Genomic DNA, 12,144 nt, shown 5'->3' on the forward strand with positions numbered 1-12,144 from the left:
CCATACTGGAAAAGAGCTGGCTTCAGCTACTCACCTGAATAGTTCATCTGCTAGGTAGGGCAGCCCTGTGAAAATGTGAATAACCACGCATCAGAATTACTTCTGCCAGGCAACCTGCAGCATAACAACAATAATAATCATTATCAGCAACAAAGGGAAGAAGTGAAGCCTGGATTTCCAGAAATGCACTTTCCATGCCAGATAAGTGACAGCTTTTAAAACTTCTGCTATCATTTCCTCATTCTGCTTACAGGGGAAGAACTGAAGAAGTTATAATAATATAGTATAAGTAGACCAGATACATGCATTTCTATATGTTTACCTACACAGAACTGTATATTAGTAGATACTGTAGACTCTGTGTGTGTGTGTGTGTATAAAATACACTTAAAGAGGAAGAAAATATCAATTTTAAAATGAAATTGTAAACTATTAGCTTTCCTCACCCCAATAAACTTGGCGCATGTACAGGACGGTGACACACTGATTTGATCATTACATGTTATCCTTCACAAGCACTTGTAGCACAACTGGGAAGTACAAATGCAACAGACCAAGTCCTATTCCTGCACACAGTTCTGCTGCTGACAGATGCAAAGGGAGTTTCCCCAAAATATATACTCTGAAAGTGGGAGTTTCCCCAAATTATTTATTTCCTTGGCAGAACATTTCCTCTCTATGATGTTACAGTGGACACGATTTTATTTCCTTGGCTCATTTGGAATGATTTACACACAACTCCATTAGCAACGCACTCTATAACTAAAGATTTAGCAAGCACTGTGGGACTCCAAAATAAATTCAGCTTATGTTCCAAAATACCTCTCAGTATTGAAGCCAATCTGCCTTTAGTACATCGAATGCCAAAACAAAAGTCTTCCAGCAACATACAAGGGAAAGTCAGCTGTCCATTGTAGATTTACCTGTGTGACGTGGTGTAGGGAGCCTGCTTTGGCAGGGGGGTTGGACTCAATGATCTCTATAGGTCCCTTCCAACCCCTACAATTCTGTGATTATAATGCTACTTGATAGGTACACTTATTTAACCTGTACACATCTCAGTATAGAAAGTTAAGTCTGCTGCTGGCAAAGACATACATTTTTCTTAGAATTTTACTGAAATCATTTTAAAGAACGCAAAGACTGGGAAAAAGAAGAAAAAACCTGTGAGACCTGCATTGCCATTCACCCTTTTCTACCATTTCTGACACTAATGTAATTTGGCAAGACAGCCAACGTCCACCAGTTCACTGTATGCTGTACGCCTTCAACGCTTCAACAAAACCTACATCCAGGACTGCTGGTACCAAGTAAAGAGATCATGTAGCACGGATATGTATGCAAACACATCAAGCTTATTGAACAAGTCCTTTCGAATGCCTATCAGCAAAAAAAATGAAACGAGTAAACAGATTAATTCTATCGCTGACACCAATAACAAGTTACTAAGTGAATATTGAACATGCTCAGTAAGCCATAATGCACTCTGTAAAGCAGAGTATTTGGTCACGTCATCTATCAGCCCTTGGAGCTGTGTCCCTCTTCTGGTGGCATTCAGTAAATATAAGGAAATAGATCTCTGCAGGCAAAAGGCTGCAACCAGCACCAAAGAGGAAGCTCAACTTCTGCCAGACCCTGCAGAAACAAAACCAAGCATTTTCTATTTTTGTTTTGTTTGAAAAGAGGCTCTGTGACAATATTTAAAGGCAAAGTATAACCACAAAGACCCTTTTTCTATGTTTTATTGCTGCACAGCACAGTAGATAGCACTGGTTTCCAACTAAGAGTGCACCAAAGCATCTCTTTACATACTTGGAAACTCTGACTGGGAAACAGAATCCTAAAACAAGCTAATAACCATGCATGTGTGATTTATAGAATAAGAAGGTCCAGCTGGGCCACATTGCTCATGCAGTCCCCACTGCCAAGAAGAGCTCTGAAGCCTAAGCAGACAAGGGGATAAATAATACATTTGCCAACAGCTCGTTAATGTGTGAAGATGAGTATTGTGCCCAAAACCTCAAGCAAGTGTTCGTGAAATAAAGGTTCCTCTCCAATTTCAATGACAATTCCCTTTTAAATCATGATATCAAACTTCTCTTAAGGGATGTTGTAAGGCAAAAGAATTTTGTCACTCCCACCTCCAAACACTGAAGACTAAATCAAAGCACTGAATCAGGTATGAGCGTGGATTGCAGTACCAAGGACTCAAGGTCACACTGTGTTCCATCACTTTTGTAAATGCAATTTATTTATTTTTTTAATGCACTGAAAACAAGAATTTCTGCCAGTTCACACTTTTGGAACAAAAACTGAATTCAGCTGTAACCATGAGATCATGCCTGTGCAGCGCTGTTCCATTTGCAAGCTCTGCTGCCCCACAGAACTCAAGTTTATGCTTACATATGGATGATGAAGTATCTCCAGCAGAAGCTTTTACAATATTTATAGGGTATCTTGCTGCTAAACACATCCTGGCTATTCTTGAGACATACAGTCACTTTCTGCACACAACGAAGAACTGAAACTTGCACAAAAGAAATTCAGGAATTGGGGTAAAGGGGATTAGTCTTGCTCCAAACCAACAAATCAAACCTGACGTCTCCTTGTGCAGTAATACAACAGCAGCTCTCCTAGACCCAAACCAAGCCACAGACCGTGCAGATCACAGATGCACTGATTCAGCTGCCTGTGTTACTGGCATGCCAACACAGAAGATCTACAGGTGCTGAGCTTTAAGAATAGAAACAAAACTTGCTGCTTCTGCACACAGTTTAAAACATGATGATATTGTGACATTTTACATAGCACTGAAACCAACAGACACACAAAACCCTACAAAAAATTGAACTTAACAACTAGCAAGGCGTATATGCATTACAAATACGTTTATGCCTGTAGCCATGTTAAGAACTCTCAGCTTTAGATGTGTTAAAAAATATGAGAAGTGTGTTACTCTGACCAGCCTTCCCCCCTTCATCCACAAAACACCAGACAACATCAGAGCGTTCCACTTATCTGATGTTCAGCAGCACACCACTTCTTTAATGAAAGACATTATAAAGTTGTTCACAAGACACAATAATACTTGTCTGTATTTAAATCTAGACAAAAGACAACCATGCAGTCTACCTGAGAACCAGTAACTGGCACGGCACAATCAAAAACAATGAGCGCATCCACAGGTTAAGTGGGTGGGGAAAAAAAATAAGCATCAAGTTAAAAAGTACAGAGAATAAATGGAAGTTCTGTGACTGAAGTACACACTCAAACTGGTCCCAGGCTGCTGACCTATACACTTTGTATCCTCTTAGGGCCACAGAAATGACAGAAGAAATTAGACATGGAAGCCAAATGACTCAGCACATTGACCAGAGTGGTTGAAGTGGCACAGATGCACCCATTAATTAATATTTTCCTTCTTGTCTAAAATGGACAAGAACATTCCAGGAAGGAAATGGATTGGTTAGGGCTGCCAGCTGAAGAGTTTCAAGCAAAAATTTGACTTCTGCTCACCACATTTTGTAGCAAAGACGCTGCTGTAAACCCCTCCTGCTTGCCATTCCCTCCAAAAAAAAGTGAGATAAGGTATCTTCATCACACACCATATCCCTTGGAGTAAAATCTTCCAATCTGGAAGAAAAACTTAATAATGACTTACCAGTGGGAAGCTAAGAAAAGGAGCGTGATATTGTTGCAGATCCATTAGATCAGACGTTAGTACATCTTTAGGAATTAGCAGCATTCTCACTAATCCCATGCCACCTGCCAGCCCAATTTTGCTGGGGGTGCAATGCCTGCAGGGGGCAGAGGCGTGGACTCCTCTGTGGGAGAAAGGATGCCACAGGGCTGGGCAGGAATGCACTGGCAGCAGCGGCACAGTCAGCACAGTGCCAATACAACAGATATCTTTAGGACTTAATCACTTGGATGCCATTTAGGATTGTGCACATTTGGAACTGCGGAATTGCGTCTTATCAGCACCACTTCCATTATTATTGGAGAGGTTATCTGTACCTCAAAGCAAAGTACGTGGCATCCAGCAAACCCATGAGTTCTCTGATAATGCTTCAGTTTGCCCCTTCAGACCTCAGATCAGTGTCTTTCTGGACTACAACCACCTTCACAACAGCTGTTATATTTGCCCAGGCACAGAAATAAGGCATTTTTTTCCTGGGGGGAAAAAGTTTTTCAAAATGACTCACTGAGGCTTTGAGCTCAGAGGGAAAAAAGAATTTCACTGTGAGCAATTCCCACAACAGCTACTAATAAATGCAGCAATCTCCCCTATATGTGGATGGAGAACAGTTCCACTCTCTACCTCTGTTCTCCCAGCTTAATGCGAGAAGCACATTTGAGGTATTCCTCTTTCCCTTCCACATTTCTCCCACTCCCTCCCCCACCACACAGTCACATATTAAGTACTTAACTAGCATAACCCCAGCAGTCTGCTGTGCTCACTTAATCCTGAATAGGAAGACCCATGCAAGGTTACTGATGGGAAAAGTTTGGGACCAGGATGAAGTTGGGCCAGACTGCTATTTGCATAGGTTCTCCTAAATCCATGACCACAGTTCTATTGCCTAAAATCCCATTAGTACTCTTCTACATAGTTTGCTCTTTGCAGTGGAATACTAACTGATAGCAAGACCTCTTTGCCCATTCTGCAAGAGGTATTAGGGCTCCTCCAAAACCCCTTTTTAGTAACTCTTCTATTGGGTATATTCACTTACCACAGAATCATCAAGGTTGCAAAAGACTTCTAAGATCATCCAGTCCAACTGATCACTATCATCGCTACTTCCCACTTCAGGCACGAAATAAGACCATGAAAGACTCTTACAGCTGGTATGCTCACCTGCATAGCAGAAAGCCTGCTCCCCATGCAAAGTGCACACACAAACCCCTCTCTGCTCACAGAATTGTTTAGCGAAAGCTGTGCAGTACTTGGGAAACAGTGGAAACTGACTAACTGACTGAAGAATTACTTGTAAAGCTTAAATGTTTAAGCCTGTTTGATTAAAGAGAGGCACTAAACAGTCACAGATGCTGAGCAACTGTTCAAATCAGGTCACCCTTTTGCCTGAACACTGCTCAAAGCGCCTCATTTTGATGAGTCAAGTATACAGATAAGATCAGTCTTGATCTCGCAAACTTGAAGCCTTTGCTCTGTCAGTAGGACCTTTAGACTTACAGGCAAGTTATCCCTATGCTAAACCTTTCTCTGCATTATTAATGTGCCAAAATAGAAGAACATTCATCCTCCTAGGCATACAGGAAGGCACGCAACACAAAGAAAAGAGCAGCAGCTTTCACACACATCCATGTATCTGAAATGTGCAGTTCCACATAAGAAAAAAAATTATGTTAATTCTATTAACATAAGGAAAAAAAATAGAGTTCATCACATAGCCTAGGTCAAAACAGTGTGTCTGACAGACCAGACTTCATTTCTTAACAGTGTATAACAAACTCCAGCTTGACCTAGGAGAAAAACAACTCTGGGACATGTTGTAATAGAATTACTATTAAGCAACATTAGGGTAATGATTTACTCTCGTTAGTAGGGTTGTCACAAGATTAAAGACTAATATTTTAAGCCTGTGCTGCTTGTAGGTAACTAGCTCTTCAGGCTAACTATGCTCTAGTCTGGATGCTAAGCTCAGCACTTACTTACAGGCAACTTCAGCTGAAACGAAGGGCAACTAAGACTTAGAGGTGACATTTTGTACGTCAAAACGTTATGAAGTATCTCAAGTTTCAGAAAGTACTTCAAGATAAAATATAATAAGGACCATGTAAAACATGTTTTTGTTTGGAGTAAGATTTGCAAGCAGACACTGGGGAGAAATTGAGAATCAAATCTTGTTCCTACTTGTGTAGCTACAGCACTGTACAACCCCATAAATCGCAGCTCATGAGACGCAAAGTCAAAACGGGCTCTGCGTTGTTTTTTCCTTCCTCAATGGACTGACATTTACTTAGTAGGAAAATATGCAAATATGCATAAAAATGACTGTTTCCAGAATGATGATTAATTTCTATCGCTACTGTAACAGTAGGGTAAAAATAGAATGGGGAAAAAAAACTTCCTACCTAACCTTGCTTTTTTCTTTCCTCTTTTGGTTTTACGAGCCATGCTTCAGCAGGCAGCACCGAGGCACTCACAACAACCTACTTCCGACTCTTTGCTTTCTTGTTACTGAAGGTTATTATATGAAGAATGAAAATGAAAACACTCAAACATTCACTAGGATCTGCTGCAGAATCTGATATGCTGCCCTGCAGTGCTGTAAGAATTGACTGTGCTGACTGATTTCAGCACAGAAAATTCTACTGGAGAGAAGAAAGCTTGTTTATCCTGAGCAGAACTGAGCATGAAAGTGGAAACTGATGCTCTAAGTGGGATTTCCCTCCTCCAAGGGTTCTTGTTTTCATGTAAACAGGCAGACTGCAAGCTAAGCTAGACCCGACCTTTTTTCCAACCTGCTGAAGCAGAGGAGCTGTGCCATCTCTTTGGGTGCTGGCAGCTCCAGCTCACCTAAGCAATGCAAAGCTGCATTTATACAGAGCAACAACGGAGCACAGGCCACTTAAACTCAACCTAGTTCTTGTATTCATGGGGAAACCCTCATACAAGCAGTCTATGTCTCCATGACCCAGTACACTTTGTTTATTGACCATACAAGTGCTAAACTTAGGCAAGAAAATGTGCTTACTTCTACTACCCTTCCTCCTCTCTTTGTTCAGATCTGGTACATACTCCTAAGGAACCTTTTCCTTTTAATCATGTCTCTGTTATGCGTAAATTGCCTTTCACAAAAAGCCTTGCAGCACTTCCCATCATCTCTTCCTCCAACACTGAGAAAACAATGATTGCCAAGGCAACAACAGATCCAGACCTGCACACTGGCACCTAAGCACTTTCTTTCCGAGTACAGTCAGGATCAAGAATGAGGAAAATAACTCAAATTCCAACATCAGGTTTGTTTTTGTACTGCAAGTTGGAATGAATCGCTTAACAGGAGCAGGGGGTCAGTGTTCAGTCAGGGTGTAGGAAGCTTACAAGGTAGCTGTAAGACAAGAGATGTGTTGTAACATAAAAGCAGTGATCCCAGTGCTAAGAACTGGGTCTTTTAGCAGACTCCACTCTCAAGAAGAACAGGTCGGTCCGCGGTTTGTTGGTTTTGGTATTTTTTTAAACGCAGACAGTTATATTGAAACCAACACAGCGCTCGAATTCTACAGCATCACTGCAGTGCTGCTCCATATACGCAAACAGCATTCAGCACTGTTGCATAGCACAACTAAAAATAACTGGTAAAGATTGAAGGCAAAATTTTGCTCAGCTGTTGCTTCTTTATGAGTTCTGCTGGAAATTCCATCTTCATGTTTTGAGGGAACAAGCTGGAATGACAGAGCCTGTTTGCTGAGCCCTTACACGTAAGTTCATGATTAAGGGCACGAATCCAAGTTCCTCCTAGTAGTCCAATTACAGCAAAGCCGAAGGGCATGAAATAACGAAATAAAAGCCCTGGTTAAACATGCTTGCTAACCCGTCTGTTCAGAGATTGCAAGATATCCCTGCACTGAAACAAGAAAGAATACCAATTAAGTGTTTTATAGTGATATCTGCAAGTCTTTTGTGCATGCATGTGCTGAAACAAAGTCATTTGTTTCATATACGTACACCAAGCTTAGTTAAAATGAATTAACATCATTAATCAACAATGTTCATAATCTGACAGCGTGCACTACTGTAAAGTTTTGTAACGTGATCTAATAGCTGTGTGCAGGTACAGCTCTCCAGGTGTTCCTAAACCACTCATCTAAATCCATGAGGAATGAAGAACTGCCACAGTTACCTGAGTGCACACACACTACAATACACAGCAGAGACAGTCGTACTACAAAGAACAAAACCCCAAACTCCATCTTTGTAAAATATACAAGGAAACAGTCTACAATCACAATGTGTTATTATTATAAGTTACAGCAGAGTGATGGCATTTAACTATGCACACACAAGTTTACCTCTCTATACTGTAAGGATACAAATCTAGCTTGAATTGGGAAGTCCCTCGTTTAACAAATATTGAAATATTCTGCCAGAGATGCTCAGATAACACGTAAGTACTGCAATAATGCCTAGGAAAAAGATAAGAACTGGGTCGTTACTATAAATGAGCTGGCATGTAATTAAATAGATTAATTCAGTTATACTGGTATGCTGGGTTAGAGGAAGAACAATGCTTAGGTTTGTTTCCATAGGAAGCCATGGCTCTGCATTTTTCCCTAGTTATTGCTTAGCCCTGTTCAGAATTCATCTCTATAAAGAGGAAAAACAGTTTTCAGATTCCTGCATGCATTAAATGAAACATGAATTCTACTGCCACATTTCTTTTTACAAATAACAAATTTAAAAAAGAGTGAAATTCAACATAGGAGCTCATAGATAAAAGGTAAGAGTGGAAAAAGCCCTTCAAATGTCTTGAAGAAATACCATGGAGAAGCATGTTGCTCTTAAAAAGGAGCGTGATGGGAATGCTGTGACGTGCTCTCATTTAGTTACCTGCCCTAAACACACCACGATACATACCCTTCTAATTCTCAGTAGGGTAATTAATGCCTCAAGTCTTAAAACAACACCTAAAACTGACCAAAACTTCACTACCTTTAGCTCTTTACTCAAAGCACTGCAGAAAGTGTAACTTCTTAGACACACCAACATAAAACAAGTGCTTTATAACAAGAAAGTGAGCAGTGTTCCATAAATCTCATAGGGACTGGCAATGACATATTAATATATGAAAACAAGGTAAAAAAAAAATGCATGCTCCTTTTGGAACTGTCTTGATGAAAACGCATTGTCTCTCCCTTGCTGCCTCAAGTTCTTCAAGTCCACGCTCCTATCTCCTTGCCCAACACTGCTCCATTGCACCACAGGTTCAAAAACAAAGCAATACCATCAGGAAGTACTCTGATGGAGTAAGTTCACCTTACAAAGAGCCAGGAAAATGCTTAGCTATGCACAAGGGGAAGAGACATCTAAAAGGTTGTTCTCTGTCCTACCGCAGAAATCCCCATTGAAAGACTATAGGCATTGTGGCAGGATCATTGTATCAATATGTTCAAACTTAAACAGAGCAAGCGACTGGAAATCCCCTGATTAATCCCATGAGCTCACCCTTCTATTTACAGGGCCATCCATCAGATCTGCTGAGCTTCCTGCAAGGTCTGGTAGCAGCCACAAGCTAAGATCCCGATGCTACAGCAATACAGATGAACAGTTTTCCAAGTAATGGGGCTTAACTCACATCTGCAAGCACTTTCAAGACCAGGGCTTAGCCAACAGCAGCTAATTGACGTCGTGCTTGCAGGGCTGCACATTCCAAACAGCACAAGGAACTGCTGGATGATTTAACAAGGGTGCGAGTTACCCACTGTCTGGCACCTGGAAGATGCCCCAGCAGCAGGTCAGCACTGTTGGCTCACAACTCACACCCCTCCAGTACTGCAATCTTACTGCACTGCAATGCACAGCGATACACGTGTAAACAGTCTGAGAGTTACAGGCTGAAAGGCACACAATGCAACTACCAGACTCTGAGTGTCACAATCACTTTTCCAAGTGCTAAAACAACCAATGGATGCGCACATTCTGATTTATACATTTGATCATTTGTCATTCAACATTGTAAGAGCTACGTTAGCGGCCTTAATGAGTTTCCATTTCTACTTACTGCTCACTACCAAAGTGGCTGCCATGCTCAGATTTCCACCAAAGGAAAGTACACGTCTACTTCAGTAACAACCTGAAGCAGGAGATTTTTCTCACTACCTCTTTTTCTACAGGCCAACCTGAAGATTCCTACCAAGACAAATACAACTGCAGGCTGCTCTTAAAAGCCTCCAGTTCCAATGGTCCCTCTGCCTGCAGCAGCTTCCAGTTCAGCAGCTGATCAGAATGTTCTTGCTTGGACAGCCCTGCCAGAGGCGCGAGGCCTGCAAGGCTTTATCTTTGTGTATTCATTCCGAGCAGTTTGCAAACTGTAAGTCTTCTCCAGAACTGGAGTCTCTGTATCTTCCTTCTCCGTAACTTAAAAAAAAAAAAGAAAGAAGCTCTTTGTTTTTTGGACCTTTTAGTATAAATTTGTCATAGTTTGTGGAGAGGTTGAAGGAGATTTTAAAACAAAAAACATGCAAACAGGAAACAGCATTTAACCCACCGCTAAGCTGACCCAGTACTGACTCCTCAGTAATGGAATATTGGCAAGGGGCACCTATTAATCAGCTCTCTTGCAACAGCAAGATGGCTCCAAAATTCACTAACAGGAAGGGGGAAAGAGCATGTGTTGTGCCTAAAAGCAAAGCAGCAAGTTTACTTTTGCCTGTAATACAGAGGAGAAATCTGAATGAAACAAACCGCAGAGGATCCAGCTATACACATCCTGCACAAACAGAACCAGGAATAAACAGAAGGTGTATGTAATTCATCAGACATTAATGTACTGCATTCTCTCCCTCTCCCCATAGCCATAAACCACTGAGAGCTGAGGGAAAGTGGAGATTTGCTTTTCGCAGTAGGAAACATAAGGGTGCAGTGCAACACAAAGGAACCTGAGGTTCTCCCATGCCCAGGGCAGGCAGAGAGGCTCAGAGCACTGAGCAGCACCCACCAGTCAGATGGGGTCAGATGAAGCTCAGAGCACCCTGCCAGCAACTGGATGAGGCTCAACACTACTGCAACTTGTTCTCTGCTGGCATCACCAGGACCTGCAGCAAAGGTCCAGGCAGACAGGTTGGAAAGAAGGGAATCATGGATCCACTTCCACAGTTCATTCAGGTCAGCGGCACTATCTGAACTGTTATCGATTCGCGGTGACCGTTTGCAGGACAGAAGCGGACAAGTTAAATCAACACAGCCGGTTTTTTCTTGCTCCTTACAAACACAAGGAGTAAAACCCACGATGCGCACAACCACCTGTAGCCGAATGGGAACTACAGCCCCAGAGAGAGAAGGCAGAACGAACCACGTCAGGTCTGGAGGAGCCTGAAGATGGTAACATCGCAGAGATCGCCGTTAAAGCCGCACTGCAACCTGCGTTCCATCACGAAGCAGCCTTGCCGGCTGTTCATCGGGAAGACGCTAAGAACCTAATCCTGATGCTCACAACGCAGCACGCCGCTCACCAAAGGCGCCGAGAAGCAGCACGGCTCTATCACCCAAAGAGAAGCAGCGATATGTTTCCCCAGAACCCTTCCACCGTCTCACCCTCGGGAACCCGTCCTGGGAAGCCAGGACCGGGCACTTACCTCGGCCGTGGCCGCAGCTCAGCTCAGCTGGGCGGTCGCTCCGACTAAACCCAGCCCCGCAGCCCTCGCATCACCCAGCGCCCGCCCCTTCCTTCACCTGCACGCCGTGGGCCGCCCCGAGGCGGGTCCGGTCTCACTGCATCCTCCTTTCTCCTCCTTTCCCCTCCCTCCGCTGGTGGGAGCTGCCGGGACCGCACCGCCCTCCTCCGGCCGCCGCCACCCACGCGGAGCTGGTTGGGTTGGAAGGACCTCGCAGCCCGCCCGGTCCCACCCCTGCAATGGGCTGGGTGCTCCGGCCGCTGCCGAGAGCCCATCCAACCCGATCCCGACCCCATGCAACCCGGCCCCGAGCTCTGGGGACGGGGCGCACACAGCTCCCTGGGTAGACTCAACGCTTGGCTTCCAGGGAAGCAGCAGCTGGGTTGGACTCAAGTGAGAGCATCTCTCCTGCCAGTCACCTGAATCAGCCAGCAGCCCTGGGAGATGCAAAGCACTCAGCTTTAACTCCATTTAGCTGTGTTAACAAGAATGGAACCGAAAAACAGCACTTAATAAAGCAACGTCCCCATCTAACACCTCATTCTTGGCATAATCCTGCAGATTTGTATGAATTCAGTTAGCTTTACTCAGCCAATATTTCAAGTTGGTTTTATAGCCTTTAACCTTTACAGTGGCATTAAAATGGTTTCTGTGGTCAGAAAACACAGCGGTGCGGTATTTCCCATGGATGCCATTTATTAGCATTTCTTTTTGTCGTTCATAACGTTTTGAAATATGAAGTAGCCAGAAGACTCCATCTCTCTGCTGAAGAGAGCAAAGATGGATCTC

The 12,144-nt window shown here is 43.1% G+C and overlaps 1 protein-coding gene across 6 annotated transcripts in view; it reads right to left on the reverse strand.

Annotated features, from left to right (window-relative positions):
• Window positions 1-11,496, reverse strand: part of SH3BP2 (SH3 domain binding protein 2) — a 28,912-nt gene extending 17,416 nt beyond the window's left edge. The window contains exons 1-2 of one of the 6 annotated variants that reach the window (XM_015862608.3): window positions 11,317-11,496; window positions 35-114 (exon numbers count right to left, since the gene is read on the reverse strand). The gene's annotated coding sequence lies outside the window, so the exon portion shown is untranslated. Of the gene's footprint in view, window positions 1-34; window positions 115-3,661; window positions 3,754-11,033; window positions 11,105-11,316 lie in introns of those variants that run through there. The other 5 variants (XM_085545796.1, XM_085545800.1, XM_085545797.1 and 2 more) reach the window with 5 other exon arrangements.
• Window positions 11,497-12,144: the final 648 nt, after the last annotated feature.

This window comes from Coturnix japonica, chromosome 4, assembly GCF_054131305.1.
Source record: "Coturnix japonica strain WE chromosome 4, WE-NBRP24, whole genome shotgun sequence".
NCBI lineage: Eukaryota > Metazoa > Chordata > Aves > Galliformes > Phasianidae > Coturnix > Coturnix japonica.